General features: G+C 34.3%; 1 protein-coding gene and 1 long non-coding RNA gene across 6 annotated transcripts in view; one reads left to right on the forward strand and one right to left on the reverse strand.

Moving 5' to 3' along the window:
- The window catches only part of ALCAM (activated leukocyte cell adhesion molecule), a 211,317-nt gene that overhangs the window by 5,122 nt on the left and 183,841 nt on the right, over positions 1 to 22,354 (forward strand). The gene's annotated exons all lie outside the window — the stretch shown is intronic.
- On the reverse strand, positions 1,368 to 14,263 carry LOC110582377. The gene is made up of 3 exons (XR_002480440.2): positions 14,104 to 14,263; positions 1,828 to 1,922; positions 1,368 to 1,638 (listed from the first exon to the last, which is right to left on the reverse strand). It is a non-coding gene; the product is annotated as an uncharacterized LOC110582377 (long non-coding RNA).

Consider the following 22,354-nt stretch of genomic DNA (forward strand, 5'->3'; position numbering starts at 1 on the left):
TATAGTGTGTGTTCCGAGAATGAAATTAGCTTTTAGAGTTTACTCTCTTATTTATCCAGTCAGTTCTCAATTATCCATTCCATTCAAGGGGAAATTGGTCCAACCCAAAACAATTCTAATCAAAGGATTACTTAATTCGACTTTGAGTTGAAGTATTTCAATGAGCATGCCTGTGTCTAAGAATTCATAGTATTGCAACATAATGAAACTAAACTGCAGGAGAATAGCTTAATCAGAAATTAGACCTCTGTCCACCTTCTCTGGCTTGTTAGCCAGCCCTGCCCACCCCCCCAACCTTTTTCCCCTAAAACTGCCTTCTCTATTACTCCATGAGCCATACATCCCATTATAGCCACGACAGTCCTGGTTTATCCTGATGTCCTGATTCAATTATTAATGGTACCTTATTTCACCCTCAAAAGTGCAGTTGGGATGACAAATTATATAGCCACCATGATTATTAATGACGTGCCTGTTGATATGTCTGTCTTAGACTACTTAACTATAAGTACTGTCATCCTGACAAAATGCATATTTCTAACCTTTTTTTTAAATCAGGTACAATGAAATACCAATAAGAGGCCACAAGCCCTTTTAATGTCCAGTATAGGAGAGATGTGAGGTTGTAGCCTGGAACCTTAGAATATTGTAGTGGGTGTAAAACATTAAGGATCCCGTATTTGGAATGGAAACCAAATTGACCTGAGATACCAAGAGAATAATGGTGTTTGAAATTCACCTGGGAGCTATACTTCTTATCTAGGGAAGGCTGATTTCAGTCTGATCCTGAAATTCCTTCTCAGCCATTTTGCACAATTCCCATTCTATTCTTCTTTGAGGTTTCTCAGTAGCTCCACTATTAATTGGATTTGAAAATAATTATCAGGGATACATATACAATTGAAGGAAGCTCTTAAGTCTTTTTGTACATGTAAGCTACAGTTGTGTCAGTTACAACTGGTGACCTGACTTGGGGCAGCCAACAATATGGCTAGGACAATTCGTGCCAAGACTGACTATTCCTGATTAGGCACCCATGTGTTATTTGGTCCATCTAAATAAGTGTTTCAGGTACTCAGAAAACCCCAAAAGGGAATTGAGGTAGGAAAGGTTGAGAGAATATTATCTAAGCACACAAAGTAAAGGATGCCGTGGTTTGGTCCTCACTAATAAGGCCGAATGAAGAGAGAGGGCATTGGTCACTGTGGCTAAAACTCTTGTCAGCACATTTCCGAGTATTTTCCCTAATGGTTGGAGGGTTTATGGGTATGGAATTTACCTAGTTCCAAATCAAGAAGAGAACATAAAAACATGTGTAGCTACTGTTATTAAATTTTGAACCATAGTATATCAATTAACTAGGCTGTGTGATAGAGCACTCCAAAACATAGTGGTTTAAACAGCAACCACTTTATGCAGTTCATTATTTTGCATTCTGGCAACTTAGTCTGGAGAGTTGGGTGTTTTTCTGATTTTAGTTAGGTACCTTCATTTTACTATAATTTGCTGCATGTCAGGCTAGGCAGTTTTGCTTCTGGGAGTTGGCTCGTCGTCATTCAGGGAAAATTGACTCTTCTCCATGGTCTTTCATTCTCTAATAGGCTTCCCTAGGCTTAGTCTCTTGGTGGAAGCAAGGTTCTAAGAGAAAGCAGAAATATGGAAAGCTTCTTCTGGCAAACCATCACTTCTGCCACAATCAGCTGGGGAAGACAAGTCCCAAGCCCAGCTCAAATTCAAGGGTGGGGAAATCATCTCCTCCTACTGAATGGAAGGAGCTAAAAAACTTGGCAAATAGTGTGGATAAACCCCAGGAGAGAGAATTAGTACCATTTTTGCAGTCAGTCAGCCAGTGGGGGATGTGACAGCAGCAAGTATCCTTACTTAGCCCCATATTCATTGTTTACACCTTCCTCTTCTAGATCCTATGAGAGAATATGAGAGATTATAGAGGCTCAAGCAGTGTCAATAAAACCACTATCCTATGGCTGAACCCTTATCGTCCCTGAAATAAAATTATGGGAAGTTTGTGTGTGTGTGTAGTACAGACTTATGGAGAAAGTATAACTTAAAAAAAAAAAAAAAACAGGATAAGAGAAGGAAAGAGAAGAGAGAGAAAGGGAGGGAGGGAGAGGGAGAGAGTGCTAAGAGAGAAGATCTTAACTGTGTGGTGATGAGATGTTAACTAAACTTGTGATAATCATTTTGCAATATATACATATATCACTGTGTTGTATACCTAAAACTAATACAATGCTGTATGTTATTTTTCAATTAAAAAAGAGTATATATCTTTAGAATCCCAACAAGAGCATATGGGGATGCCCCTCCCTCATATTAATAGTACAGACTTATGGAGAAAGTATAACTTAAAAAAAAAAAAACAAGATAAGAGAAGGAAAGAGAAGAGAGAGAAAGGGAGGGAGGGAGAGGGAGAGAGTGCACACAATTTTGAAGGGTTAAAGGCATGCAAATCATGATCAGAAGTAAAATGTGATAGAAGAGGTATTGTTGGAAAAAATGAGAAATTGCCTTGGACGTTCAGCTGGTTCAGTTCTCTTATTTGACAGCTGAGATAGATGAAGCCAGAGGTTAAAAGATTACCTAAAATTCCATAGCAAATTAGCCAGTTTTTTGAGACAACAATGTTCTTAGTTTCATTTATGCCTAAACTCATAGATTCAAGGTTTGGAGGTATAAAGGACCTTAAAATTACTTAGGTACTTGCCTAAGTGTCACATTATTGGCCAGTCCAAGATTAAAACTCATTTAAATTAACTTGAAACTAAAATATCACTGTATGGTAACTAAATGGAATTAAAATAAAAACTTAAAATACTCATGGAAATTAACCATTCAGCATATATAACAGCATTCAGTAATTGTTTATTGAATGCTCAGTATGTGCAAAGCATTGTGCTTGGTGCTGGGGATACTGCAATAATACTAACTACTAGACAGTTAAGGTCTTGTCACGCCAAGAAATTATGTTCTCTCTGGGAAATAGACATCAGTCGACTAATGATATAATTTGCTAGAAGTTTTGCTAGGTACTACAAGGACAAATAAAGAGCATTTTACGTCAGAATGGCCAGACTTGGCCTGGACTTGAGGAAAAATTTGGCAACGTTCTTTCAGGAAGTAACATCTGAAGTATGTGCTGAGGAATAATCAAGCAGAAGATATGGGCTGAGAGAATGGCATGAGTTAAGATGTCAACATGGGAAGGAACATGGCTTCTAACTCCTGGAGGTCACCAGGAATTCTTTGAAGTCCTTCGAATACTTTTCCTATGATTTCCCTAATTTACTCACCGGTTGAGGGGTTCAGAGAGGGTCTGTTTGATCTTATTCAAATACTCACATACAAGTAAATATTTGCATATATACTTCCCCCCTTTAAAAAAATCAAGTGGGAACATACTATACATGCCATTTTGTACCTTTCCTTTTCTACTTAACATTTTGGAGAGTTAGCGATTACTCCATATCAGCACATATAACTCTACCTCATTTTTGAAGGTGTTTTGGATTTTATTGTACACACCATTTAACCATTTCCCCAGTTCTTAGAAATGTAGACTGTTTCCAGTCTTTTTTGTTACAAACATGACTGTAGTGAACATCCTAATATATGTTCTTGTTCATATGTGCCATTACGTTGGTAGGAAAAGTCCTGAATGTGAAATTGCTGAGTCAAAGAATATGTGCATTTTTCATTTAGGAAGAAATTCTAAAATTACAGTTCAAAGGGTATATATTGTATTGTATATTTGGAAGCTGCTAAGAGAGAAGATCTTAAAAGTTCTTATCACAAGAAAAAATTGTAACTGGTGATGAGATGTTAACTAAACTTGTGATAATCATTTTGCAATATATACATATATCACTGTGTTGTATACCTAAAACTAATACAATGCTGTATGTTATTTTTCAATTAAAAAAGAGTATATATCTTTAGAATCCCAACAAGAGCATATGGGGATGCCCCTCCCTCATATTAATAGTACAGACTTATGGAGAAAGTATAACTTAAAAAAAAAAAACAGGATAATAAGTTGATTCTTCTTTATTTAAAACTATGGGAAAAATGAGAATTATAAGAGTAATAGGCACACACATGCTCACATGTAAGGCAAAAGCTTTAGATAGTTTGGTGCTTAAATTTATGATGCATGTATTGGGGCTGAAAATGGGTGAAATAAGTGCATTTATAATGAATTATTATCATCGCTCTTTCTACATAAGATGGCTAACTTTTAGAACATGAACTGTGTAAATGTAAGTTCATATTTCCTTTCATTTTGGAAGATTCATACTCAATGGGATCAGATTAACTAAAACAGTGGATTAAGAGACAGCAACGTGAGCCTTAAGAATAGTTGATATTGTTTTATATTACACAAATGGTTTCCAAATATTTGTGTTAGTTCATTGTAGGTAAATATACATTGTGTAGGCGGATTGACTAATGCCATTTTGTAAACCCTGCATAACAGGTCTTACTAAACAGATTCAGTTATTTTTAAGTAAGTCATATTTTAATTCTTCCAACAAGTGTGTTTTAACAGGCTCTTCAAAATTTTATCCACTTACTAGTGGATAAAAAGTATCATCTTCTGTAAATTTAGTGCCATTAAATATGTTTTACCCTGTAATTTTTAGACCTATTATGGAAAAGAGTAAAACATATTTTTATTGCAACTTCTATATAAAAAATATAACAATATATCTATGAAGAGTTTTCAACAAGTATGTGCTGAGAATATATTTTTAATAAATATTCATGACGGAATTAATACTAGTATGCACAAACTAATTTCAAAAATAAAGCAGTTTCTGCCTAGCATTTAGTTTTAAATATTTCAACTTGTGGCATGTATACTTTATTCTGCAAGCATTTTCTCTACCTGATGATAGCTATGACACTTCCCAAGAAAAATGCTTATGTTGGTTATAAGACATAGGTTTTATACTTTTGCAGAGATGGGCTTGGCTCCAAATATGAATAATGCTTTTGCCACCAGATCTAAGAGTAAAATGTAATACATATTTGGATTTACCCTGTTGGATTAATCCTTTACTCAACCCAACCCCAGTGGATGGTAATCTGGTTCTCAAATAGAAAATTTCTTTTGGAAATGACTGTTTAGTATGAGATAAATGGCTTTTCTTATCACACTAGAATGACAAATAAGTATCTGTTTATTAAAACAAAACCTGCATCTGCTCAGCTGTTTTTCTCTTTGCTGATAAGAAATATGTCTCCTTTCTAAAATAAATGATAAAACAATAAAAAAAGAGTAGAGTTTCAGGGTGTGGTTTAGAGGTTATCATTTTTTAGAATTGATCCAAAATGTTTGGTTAGAAAGGATTTGAACTGCCTGAATAGTGATTTTATTGTAGATAGTACGGTTATATCTCTATGATAGTTAAAAAAAATAATTCTCTGCTTAATTTTTATGGAATGTCAGTGCTCACAGATTTCACAGACTATCAATACATAGTCTAGGCCCTATTGCACCAGAGTCCCAGGGCTTGGGTGGTGGATCTGAGCATTAGTTTGATTTTCTCGCTCTTGTATCTGTTTTCTGATTTGTAATATGAGGATAACAATATTACCAAGTTCATTTGATACAGATATCCCAATAAGGTAATGGAGTGTATAGCATTTCTCAGAGCCTGACACATAGTGGACTCTCAACCAATAATTGTTATGAATCACATTTTTTAGTAATCATAAAACTATAATAATGTCAGTTTATTCATACCAGAAAAATATGTGAAAATACCTCACTTTACTGATTGGAAGATATAGTTCAGTTCCATCCAAGTACATTTTGGGGGATTTCCGTAACAAAGTTGGACTTCATATTCTTATTAGAATGTTTCATAGTCCCAATATCAGTCAAGCAATTTCATTTTTATCAACTCAAGGAAAACAAACAAACAAACAAAAAAAACCCCACAAATTGAAAATTACAATCTTAAATGTGATTCCTGCAAGCCAAAACTATTAAGAAAGAATATACACTCTAAAATTATAAGGACATCTGTAGTTTATAAAATTATCCTTAGAAATTGGTATTGTGTATGTGTTTCTATAATTTGAAAGATATTAGACATTAGAAAGAGAAAAAATTTTACTATTATAATAATTTTGATAAAATTATGATTTTATATACAAGGCACATTTTCTCAACTATAATTCAATAGAGGGAGCTCCACTACTTTCCTTTTATGAATACTGTAGGGTGCTTCTGTTTATTATGATTTTCTGGTGGTGTCTAATTTAATAGTGAAATTATTAAGAATCTATAATTTGAATGTTAATGGTATTTTAGAAATTGAGTAATATCCTTATTAATGGGATTCAAAAATGCTTCTACAAATAATATATGCTTTAAAATCCTGGTTTTTAGTTCTCTGTATCCTTTGGATAATAAATCCCTAGAAGAAATTAAAGTGGCTATACTCCCGTAAAGCATACTTCACTCTAATGTAGCAAGGCATCAAAGGAGAACAAAGTTTATTTCCAATGATAAAATACTGAATTTTTTGATACTACTTTTGTGTTATCTATTAAATGGAAACAGCTATATATTTGAATAGGGGAGGAGAAATAGCTGGTATTTTTCTCAATTACTCTGCCTAGATTTTTTTTTTTAATTTAAATTCAATTAGCCAACATATAGCGCATCATTAGTTTCAGATGTAGCATTCGATGATTCATCAGTTGCGTATAACACCCGGTGCTCATCACATCACGTGCCCTCCTTAATACCCATCACCCAGTTACCCCATTCCCCCACCCACCTCCCCTTCCACAACCCTCAGTTTGTTTCCCAGAGAGTCAAGAGTCTCTCATGGTTTGCGTCCCTCTCTGATTTCTTCCCATTCAGTTTTCCCTCCCTTCCCCTATGATCCTCTGCACTGTTTCTTATATTGCACGTATGTGTAACACCATATGATAATTGTCTTTCTCTGATTGACTTATTTCACTTAGTATTATACCCTCCAGTTCCACCCATGTCGATGTAAATAGTAGGTATTCATCCCTTCTGATGGCAATGCCTAGATTTTTAACCAAATGATTATAGAATTCTACATGGAACCAGTCTACACTCACATCTTTCTCTCTTTTTTATTTTCCCAACTATCCCCTTGATTCCGATAACTCCAACTGTATTTTCAATTCAAGTTGATCCATCACCTGTGTGTGACCATGACAATTTATTTACCTTTTATGAGATTCACTTTTGTCATGGAAGTATTGTATCATATGATTTCCAAGAGCTTTGAAGCTTAAAAATTCTAAGATTCAAAATTATACATTGATTTAGAGAAATTTGTATAGGTTTGAATTGATGGAAAGCAATATTGGAGGTCCAATTAAAAAAAAAAAACATTTAAAATGATGATCCCCATTTATTTTTTTATTCAAAATGGAAATTATTTTGTTGAGTTTTGCAGAAAATTGTATAATCCCACACATTAGACCTCCTAATTTATTACTAAAATGCTATGAGTTAAAGAAATGGCCCAGTTCTCTGGCATATTTAAGAATTGCCAACACAGTGACAGCTTTTAAACATTTCATCTTGAAATAAGATGTGCTGTTAAGAGAGCAGCCTGGGGATTGAGGCCTGTAGCTTACTCATTATAGTTTTAAGGATTCTTTTAAAGTAAGTAATTGTTTTATTGTGCTTACTTTCCATTATAGATTAGAGTTTGAGAATGTGGTTCTGGAGCCAGATTGTGTGGTTTTGAAACCCATGTCTCTCGTCTCCACCTGAGAATCAGGGTGACATTGGGCAAACGGCTTAACCCTTCTCCTGTCCTAACCTGTGCAGTAGGGATAAGCTCATTCAACAGTGTGATTGTCAAATAATAAGCTTTCTATAAATTGTTAGTATTATTCAGTTATTTAATCTCAGTTAATCTTTCCACCTTCCCCAAAATATGATTATAAATCCAATTTACTCCCATGAGTACATAAAAAAGAGCGGCCTCAGGTTGTTCAAAATTATAAAATTGCCAGCTATAGCTCCTCTTCACTACACGTTTTTTCCCCCCATTCAAGAAATGGCGTATGAATGACAGGGACATCATATTATTTTTTGGGTATAGCCTTGAATCTCCTCACTTTATAACACAAATAAGTCATCCACAAATTTCCAAACTTTGTCCACTAATTAGAAGTATCATATTCATTATGACATAATTCTCATCGGATAATGAAACATCATTGCATTGCAACTCTGAGGTTGAAACCTAAATTTAAAGGTAAATTTAAAGGTGGAAATGAGACACCTTGCAGGCTGTTGTTCACAGCGTCTGAGAACATATTGTTGTTTTAGGTCATTAGTGTAAGTAGGTGAGAGGTAACTTAGGAATATGAAAGCATGTGTGTTTAAAAGACAGGTATATGTAGATTCTGTGGATTCAGAGTAAAATAGAGCATGGTGATGTAATATTTTAAGGAAGTAAAAAATAAGCACAGTCAATGGATTTCTCAAACTTCAGTCTAGCCCTTCTCTAATCTCTTCTCCCCTCTGCCTCCAAAATTATATAAGATGAATAGATTCCTGCTCTGCTTAAGATAAGTCTGTGGCTCCCCATTAGAATGAGGATAAAATACAAAATTGGTTAGCATAGCATTAAAGATTCTAGTTACATTTTTCAACACAGTCTTCCCTGGAATTCCATGCCCCAGCCGTACTTCTAAAGGTACCATAGCCTTCTTGTTCCCTGTCACTGTCTTATTCTAGAACACTCTCTGTCACACCCTCTCCCATCGCCCTTTTTTTTTTGCCTGAATAACTAGTATCCCCATCCTTCAGAACAGAATTTAGATTCCATCTCCTCCAAAAATTCTTCCCCAATCTTTGTAAAGTGTCCATCCTCTGTAGTTTCAGAGCTCACTTCACTTATTGCCTGTTTATTCTTGCCATTCTTCCCTTGGTTTGAGATCCTGCAGGCAGGGGCTGTCTTTTTAATCTTTTTTTTTTTTTTTAAAGATTTTATTTATTTATTTGACAGAGAGAGACACAGCGAGAGAGGGAACATAAGCAGGGGGAGTGGGGGAGGGAGAAGCAGGCTTCCCGCCGAGCAGGGAGCCCGATGTGGGACTCGATCCCAGGATCCTGGGATCATGACCTGAGCCGAAGGCAGACGCTTAACGACTGAGCCACCCAGGCGCCCTTTAATCTTTTTTTAACTTCGTGTCTGCTGATATATAACATATCCTCAGAGCATATATGATGATTGAATAAATGGATTAATAAAAATTAGAAATCTTGATTAATGAAACTTATTTAAAATTGCAAATACATTCACATATGAATAAGAAATATTTATAGTGAGATAAACTTTCAGTTGCTTTTAGAAACTTAATTCAAGAATGATAAGTCTCCTGAATTATGGTTCTTAACAAAACCCACAAAAACATTTGCCATAGTCTACTCAAGCTATACAGATGAAGTATAAAAAGAAATGGAATTGAGTTAGTGTCTATTCAAAGATATTCCATGCTTATGGTTTGGAAGAACCAATATTGTTAAAATATCCATACCACCCAAAGCAATCCTCAGATGTAATGCAATCTCTATCAAAATACCAACAACATTTTTCACAGAACTAGAACAAGTAATACTAAAATTTGTGTGGAACCACAGAAGATTCTGAATACCCAAAACAATCTTGACAAAGAAGAACAAAGCTTGAAGTATCATAATCTCAGACTTCAAGATCACTACAGAACTGTAGTAATCAAAGCATTATGGTATTGCAGCATTATTTACGACAGCAAAAATATGGAAGCAACCCAAATGTCCATCCACAGATGAATGGATAAAGAAGATGTGGGGTGTATATATCTATATCTATCTATATGAATATTACTCAGATGTATAAAGAATGAGATCTTGCCATTTGCAGCAACGTGGATGAACCTAGAGGATAGAATGCTAGGTGAAATAAGTCAGACAGAGGAAGACAAATACCATGAGATTTCAACTCATATGTGGAATTTAAAGAAATAAAACAAATGAACAAAGGGAAAAAGAGAAAACCAAAAATCAGACTCTTAAAATACAAACTGGTGGTTGCCAGAGGGGAGGAGGAGGGAAGGGATGGGTAAAATAGATAAAGGGGCTTAGGAATACACTTATAGTGATGAGCACTGAGTAATGTATAGAATAAAAGAAGCTGGAGGAGGAGGAGCGGGAGGGAGGAAAAGCAGAAAGGTGGGAGGAAGGAAGGAAGAAAAAGAAAAAGAAAAAAAGAGAAAGAAATGAAAAAATGGAATTGAGTTAGCCTAGTTTTTCTTCCAGGTGCCAATCCAGGCTAACATAAAATAAAAACTTTGATAACTTTGTTCCTCTAGAGCTTCTATAAACATTGAACATTAAATGTAAGATCATCCAGAGAAATATAGAAATTAATTTAAACTAACTTATTTTTAAAACTGTAGGTTTTTCTAGGATAACTCTAAGGATACCTTCTCAATAGGCAGTACATGAGAGGTAATATTTTTATTTCTCTTATTTTTAATTCTTAAATTAAACCAGTGGAGCAGGACATTTTCCAGAATATGGCAAAAAAAGTATAGAAAAGATTTCATGAGAAAGTTAACCAGTCATGCAGGCAAAATTTAATATATCTATACCACAGAAAATACATGTGTATTGTGGGTCATCCCTTGAATGCTGTTAACAGTAAAATATTAGAGATAATTTAGAGAAAGTCTGGTATTACTTTTGCAAAAGCATTTTCTATTGAAGAATTTTTAAAATTCAGACACAAACCCAAGAAAAATTCATGAAAAAAACGGAAATATTTTATTTTTACTGCAAAACAAAACTTGTGTTCCTGCAACTAACATATCATTTTAAGAACTAGGCCATTACTGATTTTTAAAAAAAGTTCAGAATTGGAGTTAAAACTGTATCTCATTATTTGATGGTATTTGATAGATGAAAATGTAATAATTTTAAGTCTGATGCCTCTTCCCTGGGCAAAATAATTTTAATTTCTATAATCTTTTTATTTAAAGCTTTTTTCAGAGTTCTTGATTTATTTCTTTGCCTTACTTTGTATTCTTCCCGGTTACTCTGAATTTTAACATCTTTATCCTGGTTTTATTGTCTCATGCCTCATAAAAAATCCTTTTAGGAATTTTTTTACTTAAGTCTTATAGTCAGGTTGTCTCCTGAGTTCCCACCCAGAAATTTTTATATTTTTCTAATATAAATTTATATATTTATATATCTATATATGTAGCATATATTTAATTTAGTATTTATTTAATATATATATTAAATTTATATATATATTTAAATTTATATATCTATATATTTTCTAATATAATATGTTATAAGAGTACATATCCAGATAAACCAATATAAATCTAGCACATTGTGGCAGATGTGCTACAATAAATGGCAGATACCATTTATTGAAAACCTTTTATACTACGTATATAATAGTACTTCACAAAGGAATTACCGATACATTTGTATAGCCAATTTTAAGTTTGACAACTGTACTTTTTTAGTTTTTTAATTATAAAATCAAATCTCACATTTAGCCTTTTCAATATAGGACTTTGAATGCAGTATAGCATATGCATCAAAAAGTAGTCAGAGTAGGGCGCCTGGGTGGCTCAGTTGGTTAAGCCACTGCCTTCGGCCCAGGTCATGATCCTGGAGTCCCGGGATCGAGTCCCGCATCGGGCTCCCTGCTCGGCGGGGAGTCTGCTTCTCCCTCTGACCCTCCCCCCTCTCATGTGCTTTCTCTCTCTCATTCTCTCTCTCTCAAATAAATAAATAAAATCTTTAAAAAAAAAAAAAAAAAAAAAAAAAAAAAAAAAAAAAAAAAAAAAAGTAGTCAGAGTAAAGGTATTATCAAATAAAAGCCAAGGAAATGGAACTTTCTCTTTCTTCAAATATGTAAAACTGGTTAGGCCATATCAGTGACCTGTCAAGAGTCTGGATTAATCAAATAGTCTACATGACAATTAAAATTTTTTTTTTTAACCACTAGAAAAAATGTTGTCCATTCCTATGACAAATATTGCCTGGATTCTTGGATTCTTGGCATCTAATATCGGTTTCACATTAACAGTATATGACCCCCAAAAATGGCCCAACAAACATGTAAGACAATATATAAATAAGTGAGTTCTCCATTTTCAATGGAAACAGGGTTCAGGGTTAATGTGGTGAAATAATTTTCATCATCAACAAGCCTTATTTCATTCTGTGTAAATAGGTTTAAAAAGTTAAGTTTTATGGTAAAGGATGTGATCACAGGAAAAGTGAGTATTCTGTAACAGGAGAGGACAAGTGATGTTTAAGAGGAGAGGTTGTTCTGCTGAGGAAGGTACAGGGGAGGAATGAGAGGACCTCTCTACAGAAAGAAGAGAAAGACCAGACCTGGAAATTAGCATGAAAGGGAAATGGCTATTAAAAAAAAAAAGATACTGCCGCAGATGATAAGTATGTGGGTCAGTAGCATTATACTATAAAACAGTTTTTCTTTTTCTGCTTTGCTGATAGCTGAGAATATATTCTAGTAATTCCAAGTTTGGATCTCTCCTGTTAGTAACAATCACTAAATTTCTTTTATCTTGAAGGGGGAAGAGCAATGGCTGTCTAGAAACTTCTTACAGAGAAATTTTGATGCAAAGCTCTCTTGAAATCCTGAGAATTACTGACCAAATTTAGCAGTGCTTGTCAAAGTCTGCAATGTGAATTCATGATTCTTTATCAAAGTTTAGGAATCTGAATGGCATTAGTTTGCTATAAACTGAAGTTGAATTAAGGAGTGGTAGGGAATATCATTTAATAATAAAATTAAGTAAATATACAATGTGCCTATCAGTTTCCAACTGAGCATATGTGTGTATACTGTGGGGAGTGCAGAAGGCTTGTCTATACAGGTTCATGCCTCAGCTAGCGAGAATGTAGGAAGACAGTGTTTTTGAAATTCCTCCCCTACTGATGGATAGAGCATATATTATTCATATACTATTGAATGATCTGCTCTAAACCCAGGGAACAGTGTGCCTGAGGTAAACTTGAGCATTGAGCTTCTCCTGCCCTTTACCCAAACAGTGAGGCTAGGGCTGGAATAGAGTTTACTTCCCAAGTTTGTAGAGGAAGTTAAAATTAGAGAAATGAGTGTAAGAGATAAGTGGGTGATTACTCAAATTCTAGGAAGGGAAGTCTGATGACTGAACAAATTTGAAGGAACAAGAAATGGTTATTGGAAAAGCAGATTTAGGAAAACAAAAATGAACCAGTGAAATGTCTGGTTAGAACAGGTGCTTGTGCATCTGTTTGGAATCAACTGCACAATGGTTCATGCATGGGCCAACGGAATAGAAATATTCAAGGCCAGCATAAAGTAGAAATTTGGTCCTAGTCACCAGTTCTTTTCCTTGGTTTATTCACAAATAGAGCCCAATAAAATCCATGTTCATTGGCTAGGGACATTATTTCCCATGCTTAGATTTTGCAAGACTTCCCCTCACACCCTACCTTCCTACCCCTTTCCTCATATTCCCTACCCCTAGATATTGACTCTGTTTCCTGACAGACCTAGACTTGACCTGTCATCACATTAAAGTAAATATATTTATATTTATCTTTACCTGCTTACTCAGTGAGTCCACAACTCACTGAGTTTTTTTTCTTTAAAAAATTAAATTCATGTGGAAGGGTATGTTTTATTTTTTCCTATCGAGTTAGGCACATTTTTGAGAAGCATGCTTGCTTCTCACAAACAAAGCTCTAATTCAGGAACTACGATATGGTTAGAATCATTCCTTCTTCCAGCACAGTCTCCAATGTTTAGAATGCTACCCTTCTGAACTTAAATCCTTTAATTTGAAAACAAACATCAAAGGTACTGTGAGCAAGTCACACAATAAACATGGATTTTCTCAATAGTTTGAATCTCACTCTGGTTAATAGCATATTAAGTGTTAATGATATTTCAAACTGACAGATTTTGAGTTTTGACTCTTTTTACACCAGGTCATTTTTAAAATAGAAATTTAGAGATTTCTCCATAAGAGAAATAGAGTAACAGCAGTACTTACATTTTCCACAGCAGTATTTAGTAGTCAAACAGGCTGAGCTTCCAAATGAGTTTGCTATAGGAACAGCAGGCGGAAATAAAAATAAAATAGCTTCTCCACCCACAGAAAGAAAAAAAAAAAAAAACAACCCAAGAAACCATCAAACAAAGCCCAGAAACAACTTCAAGCATAAGATCATCTTTTACTTTACTTTTTTGTTGGTTATTTACTTTGCCTTCTGGAAATATTGCACAATCTATTAGCTTTTTCTCTTTGGATGTTGCAGGATACAAAATGTACTACTAACTTTTAAAAATAAACACTGATTCTCATAACAGAACCAGTGAGGACTTTTTAACCACATAACTGCATTGTTCAATATAGTTGCTTCACAAATAAATAAAATAAAATGAAAAAAAAAAGTTACAGAAAACAGGGCCCATTCAAACAGTCCATACACTGTACTAACTTACTATTTTGTGATTAAACTCGAAAACATTTAATGCTGAGTGTTGGTTTATCACTGTTGAATCAATAGCAGTAACCAGGACCAGGAACTTTCCTTCTCAGTGAGGTCTGATTGCCAGTGAGCTTTGGCAGGTGAGGCAGATGACTGGAGAGGGAATGTGAGCCCCAGGTTTCAGTTCTGCCTTTGTCAGCAGCCCTGAAATTTTGGTTAGTCACTTCTTATTTCTGCTTTCTGTTTCTTTGTTTATTCAAGGATGATATTGGGTTAGAACTGAGTGGGCGTCCTTCCATGTGATTATGAGTATTGTGTGATTTTATTCCACTGCCAAATAAAAGTGATCTTTGCATTGTGTCTTTTTGTATGATTTATACTTCTTTTGTTCTCATCAGTATGCTCAATTAAGAGCTAGCCATGTTAACATTTTCCAGATTGAGATTCCCAGTCACAGTGGACCATAAATAAAATAATTGAGCCATAGAAATAAAAAAATACAATATAGGCAAGTGTTAACAGAGTGTGAAATTATGATAGACAAAGAGGCATACAACTTGTACTTTACTCAACACTGAACAAACTTATTTTGTTTGTACAGTATTATATTTGTATGTACAGTATTATATTTCATTTCAGTCTCCTTATTAAATAAAGATAGAGAAGTTGAATTTGGTTCATTAGAAAAACAATACAATTGATTAAACCTTGTACAATATAGGTGCTGTGAAGAAGGGTCTGAAGAAGGAAGGGGGAGAGGTGAATTAATAGCTGTGATGAGGATACTGATCCTTGAGTTCCTGTCTCCATAGACAGCAATAATAACAATAGTAACAACACAGGATTCAACTGCTGAAGGAAAAAGCTGGTTCCTCGACTTTGAATTTGCTACTTTTGGACAAGACTCAGAAACTACTATCTCTGATAGTGTTACAGAATGTTACAGCCACTTGTCTGTCTGGGATTTTTATATGTATTCCATACTCTAGTCAGAGATTTTCTGATGTCTCTTTCAAATTAGAGATGAGTATGAAAGGATAATAAATGTGTTGATAAATGCTTTTTCTTATCTGTAAAGTGATAGGAAGAAACTGTAGCTTATTTGGTTCAAATGTTCTATGATCTTTGAGTGTTGGGATGTTGAATCTAAACCTTGGCTTAATATTGGATTATAGAAATATTCTTCTAGGAAAACCTATTTTAGCTTAAGACATCAGGCTTTTCTTTCTTTTTCTTTTAAAATATAAAATGGGTATATTTTGAACTTAGTAATAGGATTCCAAATGGTTCTAACCACACCCTGTGGGTCTTTTGTTCTTGAGGGCTCAAAGTCCTGTGACTTTATAGTCAAGATTTAGAGACTATAAATTAAATGATTATGTTAAGGATTTTGTGAAAGAAAAGAGGATGAATAACTGAAATAAATTACTTAAGTACGCAAGTTATGTGGTGTTTCTGTCAATTTCCTTATCTGTAAAATGAAAGGAATAATAGTAATTAAATCAGAGGTTTGTTGAAAGAACTAAGTGAGATAATCTTTGTAAAGTGATTAGCGAAATGAATGGCAAATAGTACAGGCTTTGGAAATGTTAACTGTTATTATTATTGCCATTATTGTCAACATCTTGAACTGAATTTTTTTTTTAAAGATTTTATTTATTTATTTGAGAGAGAGAGAGAGAGAGCACAAGTGGAGAGGCAGAAGGAGAAGCAGACTCCCAGCCAATCAGGGAGCCCAATGTGGGGCTCAGTCCGAGGGTCCCAGAAGCATGATCCCAGCTGAAGTTAGATGCTTAATGGACTGAGCCACCCAGGTGCCCCTAAACTGAATATTTTAATATACTGTACCTTCCAAGAGAAAGTTCAAATATGACACACATTCAAGTATAATAGGAAAGAGGAAAAAGTTACCATGTGAAGTGGAAAATTATCCCACTACTTTTCTCTATTATTTTTTATTTTTTCTGTTTTTTCTCTATTCTTATTAAAAATATAAGGTGGATGGGGCTCCTGGGTGGCTCAGTTGGTTGAGCCCCCAGTCTTGATTTCGGCTCAGGTCATGATCTCAGGTGGTGGTGGGATGGAGCCCCCCATTGGACTCCACGCTCAGCACAGAATCTGCTTGAGATTCTCTCTCTCTCACTCAGTTAATTTGTATTTAAAGATTTTATTTATTTATAAGGTTGAATAGTAAGAAGAGAGGGGTGGCGGGACAATATGTATGGTGTGCTCATTTGTATGAAAATGTATTTAAACAGAGATAATCATTTAACATGTTTGTGTATGCATTGATATTTTCTCCTGAAAATTATACAAGAAGCTTTAATGTGGCCATCCGTAAAAGGAGAGAGTGGGGATAGGAGATAGGAGAGAAGCCTTTTTTAAAAACTTTATACTCTTTTTTAACTAGATCATTCTTCCTGTGATGTGACACTATTTATAATGTGCAGATTATTTTTAAATGAACTACTAGTGGGAAGATAATTGTAACAATGATGCTGTTACCAAAACTGTCAAAGAGATAGACTTCCCAAGTAGTAATTTACTTATTTTGAATTAAGAAGTTAGGACATTTAATTACATACAGTGCTCTCCATGATTATGAAATTTTAGAATACCAATTATACTCATTTTTATATGTTTCTTGCTTCTGTTTCCCTTCCTTTGGCACATGAAAGTTTTCTTATTTATTATAGTAAACCTACGAACATATTGGCATTAAAATGATCCTTCATGTTTATTAGCATTTAAAGAAATATCAGTCCACATTTAAGTTTAAATCACATTTAAGATGAGATTGCAGAGTTTGCTTGCTGATTGGTGTTTTGAACTGATTTGCAAATGTAAAATTGTAAGCCTATTTGATGACTTGTGAAAGATTGCTCAAACATATCATTAACAGATTTACACCTGTGATGACAAGCAAGTGAGTATGAGAAGAAAACATAACAATGAAAGGAATTTAAATTTTGTATCAGTAATAATTTTTTAATACAAAGGTTATTGAACTATGTAATGGAATAGATTATTTTAGCAGCTGGTGGCATAGTAGTCCCAGAAAAATGTTTCCCAAATTCTTGGGATCCCAATAATGAGGCCATGATCAAATTCATCTGTGAAATGGTGTATATTTATACATACTCTTGGAATTCACAATGCAAGTAAGCTTTGCTCATTCCTGATGTAAAGAAGTTTGTTTAACATTGTTTAATCTGATATCTAATTGGAGACATTTGGGGAACCAGTGTGTAGGAAACATTACTGTAGTCATGTCTACAAATAAAATACATTATATTAATATATTACACAAATGAAACATATTATCCAGATTTAGGATTATTTAAATTCTGGAATCTTCTAGAACTATATTTCTGCATTATAAATAAAAATACAACAATAAAGAAGAACAAAACAAACCTACTATTCATTTCTATGAAAATGCATGTAAGATTCCTGTGTGATTTGGAATTTATTCCTCCAAATTTTAATTTTATGCTTACCTAAATATGGATAATTTTAAATTTGAGGAAGTAGCCAATAATAATTGTATTATTAAAAGATCATAATCGTATTATTATTTTTTGCCTGGTGTATTGAATACTTCACACCCCATAAGTGGATGGTAGTGGTCTCAGAGATTTGCAAGGATATAACCTTACTACCCAGAATATAGAAAACTTGCCTGGCCAAACTATTTTTCTCAATCATAGAATGTTTCAAAGCATATCTATAAGTAAAACATTTTTGTTATTCTAATTTAAGGATTGCTTAGAGAACTTATTGCTTAGAGTAATAGTAGATCTTATCTTTTCATTAGAGGTTCAGTGGAGGAATTTACCAATTTACTCAATTCTGTGAGACAGACTTAACTCTAGAAATCTTTGCAACATCAAGGTTGATTCTTTTTAAGTATAGATTCATAAAAAACATGTTTATAACTCACCTGATTTGAAAAGACACCACTTGGCCACAATCTCCCTGTAACTCTTACCTCTGGCATTTTTCAGATCACTCATAAAATGATTATTTTAGATTCTGGCAGTCCAAGTGATGGTGTCTTAGATTGTATTCTGGCATTAGAAATCCATATGGTTCTGATTTCTAGGCCCTCCTTTGTATCTGAGATTTAGTTTACAGCTTGTAAAGAGCTAATTTAAAAGAGATTAGACTGAAACCTATGTAAACATGTTTTAAAAGAAACAACTGAAAGAATAAAATACTATAATTAAGACAGGGAGTGAAAGTTTTGTTGTTTTTGTTGTTTGTTTTAAATTTAAAAATATAATGAACACCTGCTTGTAAGTAATCAACAATTCCAGAGTATTTAAATTGACCTCAGGGTCAAACATTGAAGCCAGGCCTAGTTAAGTAGCAGTGCTTTAAATTTATGAGCTGGGATGAATAGTTTATGAAGGGCACTATGAATCCCCTCAAATTGCAATAGTCATTCAGTAGCCATAGGAACAAACAAAAAGGCTTTGTGTGTTTTCACAGTACAGTTCTAGTCCATTTCCCCAGGAATGCCCCATCAGTAACCGGGGTACCATGACACTTTCACTAAGTGTGGTAACAGCATGTAAAACACTTAAAACTGAAAAGAAAAGTAATTCTTAGATAATTGAACCCACTAAGAAAGTACAGAATCGTTTGGGACAGTAGGTTGATTGTGTTTGGTCTCCTTTTACTTCTCCATGTGTCCCCATTAACACTCGACTCACTACCTCTGTGTGTCTGTGTCTGAGATGTCTGCACCTAACTGACGTGTGAGGAAGGGGAAACGCTGACGCTGGGAAACATTTCTGGTTTCTTGTTGCAGACACACACAGTCATGCTCAGAAAGCCACTGGTCTCACACACAAATGCCGAGGCTTTCCTAGATCCGATTCCATCTTCAAAAAGCCCATAGAACAGTTTCTGCTTCTTTGCGGCTATTTACATTTACGAAGGCCTCAGAGATTTTCTTTGACTCCTTCAGCCTAGACAGACTTTGGAAAACTGACCTTTGTCCCAGAGGATTTTTAAAAAATTATCATTTTTTTTCCCTTTGTTCTTAACTGTAGAGAACAAACTGATGGTTACCAGAAGGGAGGTGGGTGGGGGGGATGTGTTAAATAGGGGATGGGGGTTAAGGAGGGCACTTGTTGCGATGATGAGCACTGGGTGAGGTATGGAAAGGCTGAATCACTATATTGTACCCCTGAGACTAATTTTACACTGTATGTTAACTAACTGGAATTTAAATACAAACTTAAAAAAGTTATCACTGTTTTAAAGAAAATACAAGACGTAAAACGTATTCCACAAAGTACTCCTGAAAATTATTTTCCTTATTTCATAGTTACATTGAATATACTTAAAACTATGCAGCTCTGTGGCCTCCTGGAACTCATGCATTTATTGCCATGAGCATTTATTTAGTCTGGGAAATGATTTGTTTTTTTTCATTTTAAGATTAACTGCAGCCATACAGAAAGTGTGGCAAGCCAATGACTACATTTTTGAAAATAATTTAATAATTCAGTAGCTTACAGAGATTGCCTTTGCTTTTTCTGAATTCATCATAGTGGACTGGTAAGGTTTTGTCCTATGTAGTTATCCTTTCCATTACTGCAGAAAGTACATTTTATAATTGGTGAAACAAATGCAGAGTAGGTAATAATGACCACAGTTTGTATAGAATTTTTCATAATATTGTAATTGGAAGCATAGTAAATAATGTATCACATGCCACAAATACTAAACCCAAAGCTTATACATTTATCAAATGACCTTTCTTCCAGCTTGTTGACAAAGGATTTGTGCTATTAAAAATTTTTAATGGTTACTTTGGCCTCCATATTTTTGCATTAAAAAATATGGTTAGTATTCACAAGGAAGTATGATTTTACATTTTAGGTTGAACAGTAGTCAATAAACCTTTTTTAGAATGATGTCCCATACATTGTCATCCTAATCCTATATAGTATAATAAATATCTAGAAACTTTTGTCCTTGGAGAATATACAGAAATATAGAAATCCAAAGCAACAGTTAGGCTCCCACTTCTCACATGTAGATACACTTTCTTACTAAATTGTTCTCTGTATATGCTAATGTGATATATTTTTTCTATATGATTTCAAGTGACTTTTCCACATTAGCTTTCTATTTAGATTATTTTCCCTGGAAATATGCTTTTCTTTTATTAAATTAAAAGCAAATAACTAGCTATGACCTGTGATTCTGGTAGCTGTATTATTTAGGATATTTTATTGCAGTGACATATAGGATCTAGTATATAGGATCTAGCCTAAACAAAAATGAGGAATATATAATAAATTTTATGTAATGTATTTTATTTAATTATATATTTTATATAGTAATATATTTTATATAATGTATTTTATAATATAATATAATATATAATATAATCTCCATAACCTTGGGAGGTGATATAGCTAGAACTTAGGACTTGGGAACTAATTAGAATCAAGGGCATGAATGCTGCCAGTTCTCTCTGTCTCTCGTTTCTCAGTTCTTTCTTTTCATATGCCTTCTTCTGTCTTTCTGTAGACTATCATATTTTGATTATAATGTCAGATGGCAGGCTATAGCTCCTGGATTTAGTTTTCTTCCACTAATAAACTAACCACCATCATGGTTTGCGTAGTTTTGATTCCAAATTTTCATAGAAAAAATTCTGATTGGCTCAGTTTGGATCAGGGACTGACTTAGGACCAATCAACTATAATTGTAGGAGGGGAAGTTGGTGGATTTCTGTGCAGTTTCAGGAAAACTCAGGATGTGGTAACAGAAAGGACTAGGCAGGCAAGATAACACTTGCTTACTATAGCACTTTTTAATTTAACTTAATTAACTTAGTATTTATTGGATGTCTACTATAAGCAAGCCATTACATATAGCTATTATGCTGGACAAAGATGAATAAGATACAGTATCTGTATTCAGAAAGTGTAGGAGGACACAGTTGCTGCACAGGTCATTGGAGTATGGTGCAGACAGAGGAGGGAGTTTGGTGATGATCATAGGGAGAGAAATAGGAGGTTAAGAAGATAAGAGGTTTGATCCTCTCGAGGATTTTTGGAATAGAAGAGATCTAAATATGGGTGGGGCCCAACAGAAAAAAGGAGCAAGCCAAAGGGGCAGAACTAAACTTGGAAACAAATGGGGATTGATTGAGCAAAGTGTTAAAGTTGGAGGAGGTGGAGGAGCCAAGAAATGGAAGACTGCATAGGAATTCGTTGGGCTTCTTCTTCAAAGATGAAACCAAGCGATGGATAAAGGCATTGATAACAGTTGAGTCATTAAGTAGAGTTGTTGTGGAGTTAATAAAGTTTTGTATAGTCTTCAGCAATATCTATTATCTAGGATATAAAATATCATGGAACCATATCTTCCCCACTGCATGGTCCTCTACTTCTTTGGTTTTTTTCCCCTGTTCTTGATGCTCATGGTGTCAGCAGTTGTTGGCATGGTTAACCCTCTAGATGGTATCCAGGAAAATAGATCGTCTCCTTATGGGTTACCATTTCTTTCCAAAGATTATGGCTTCTGGATTCATTTCTTAGCAGTTCTTTTGTTACATGTTAGCATGTGAAATAATATTTATAAAAAGGATAGGCATATCATTAGGTGGTTCATTAAAGTGTTTGTTAACTTACTATTTGTTGGCCTTCAGACAATTTTTAGCTCATGGTGACAGGTTTCCTATTGCAGATGAATTGAATTAATTTTTTAAAGTAACGTTTTCTGGTGAGGCTTCATCAAATGGCATGTTAGACTTCAAATGTATTAATTTGCCTAATTTCTCAT

The sequence above is a fragment of the Neomonachus schauinslandi genome, chromosome 1 (genome assembly GCF_002201575.2).
Source record: "Neomonachus schauinslandi chromosome 1, ASM220157v2, whole genome shotgun sequence".
In the NCBI taxonomy this organism is placed as follows: domain Eukaryota; kingdom Metazoa; phylum Chordata; class Mammalia; order Carnivora; family Phocidae; genus Neomonachus; species Neomonachus schauinslandi.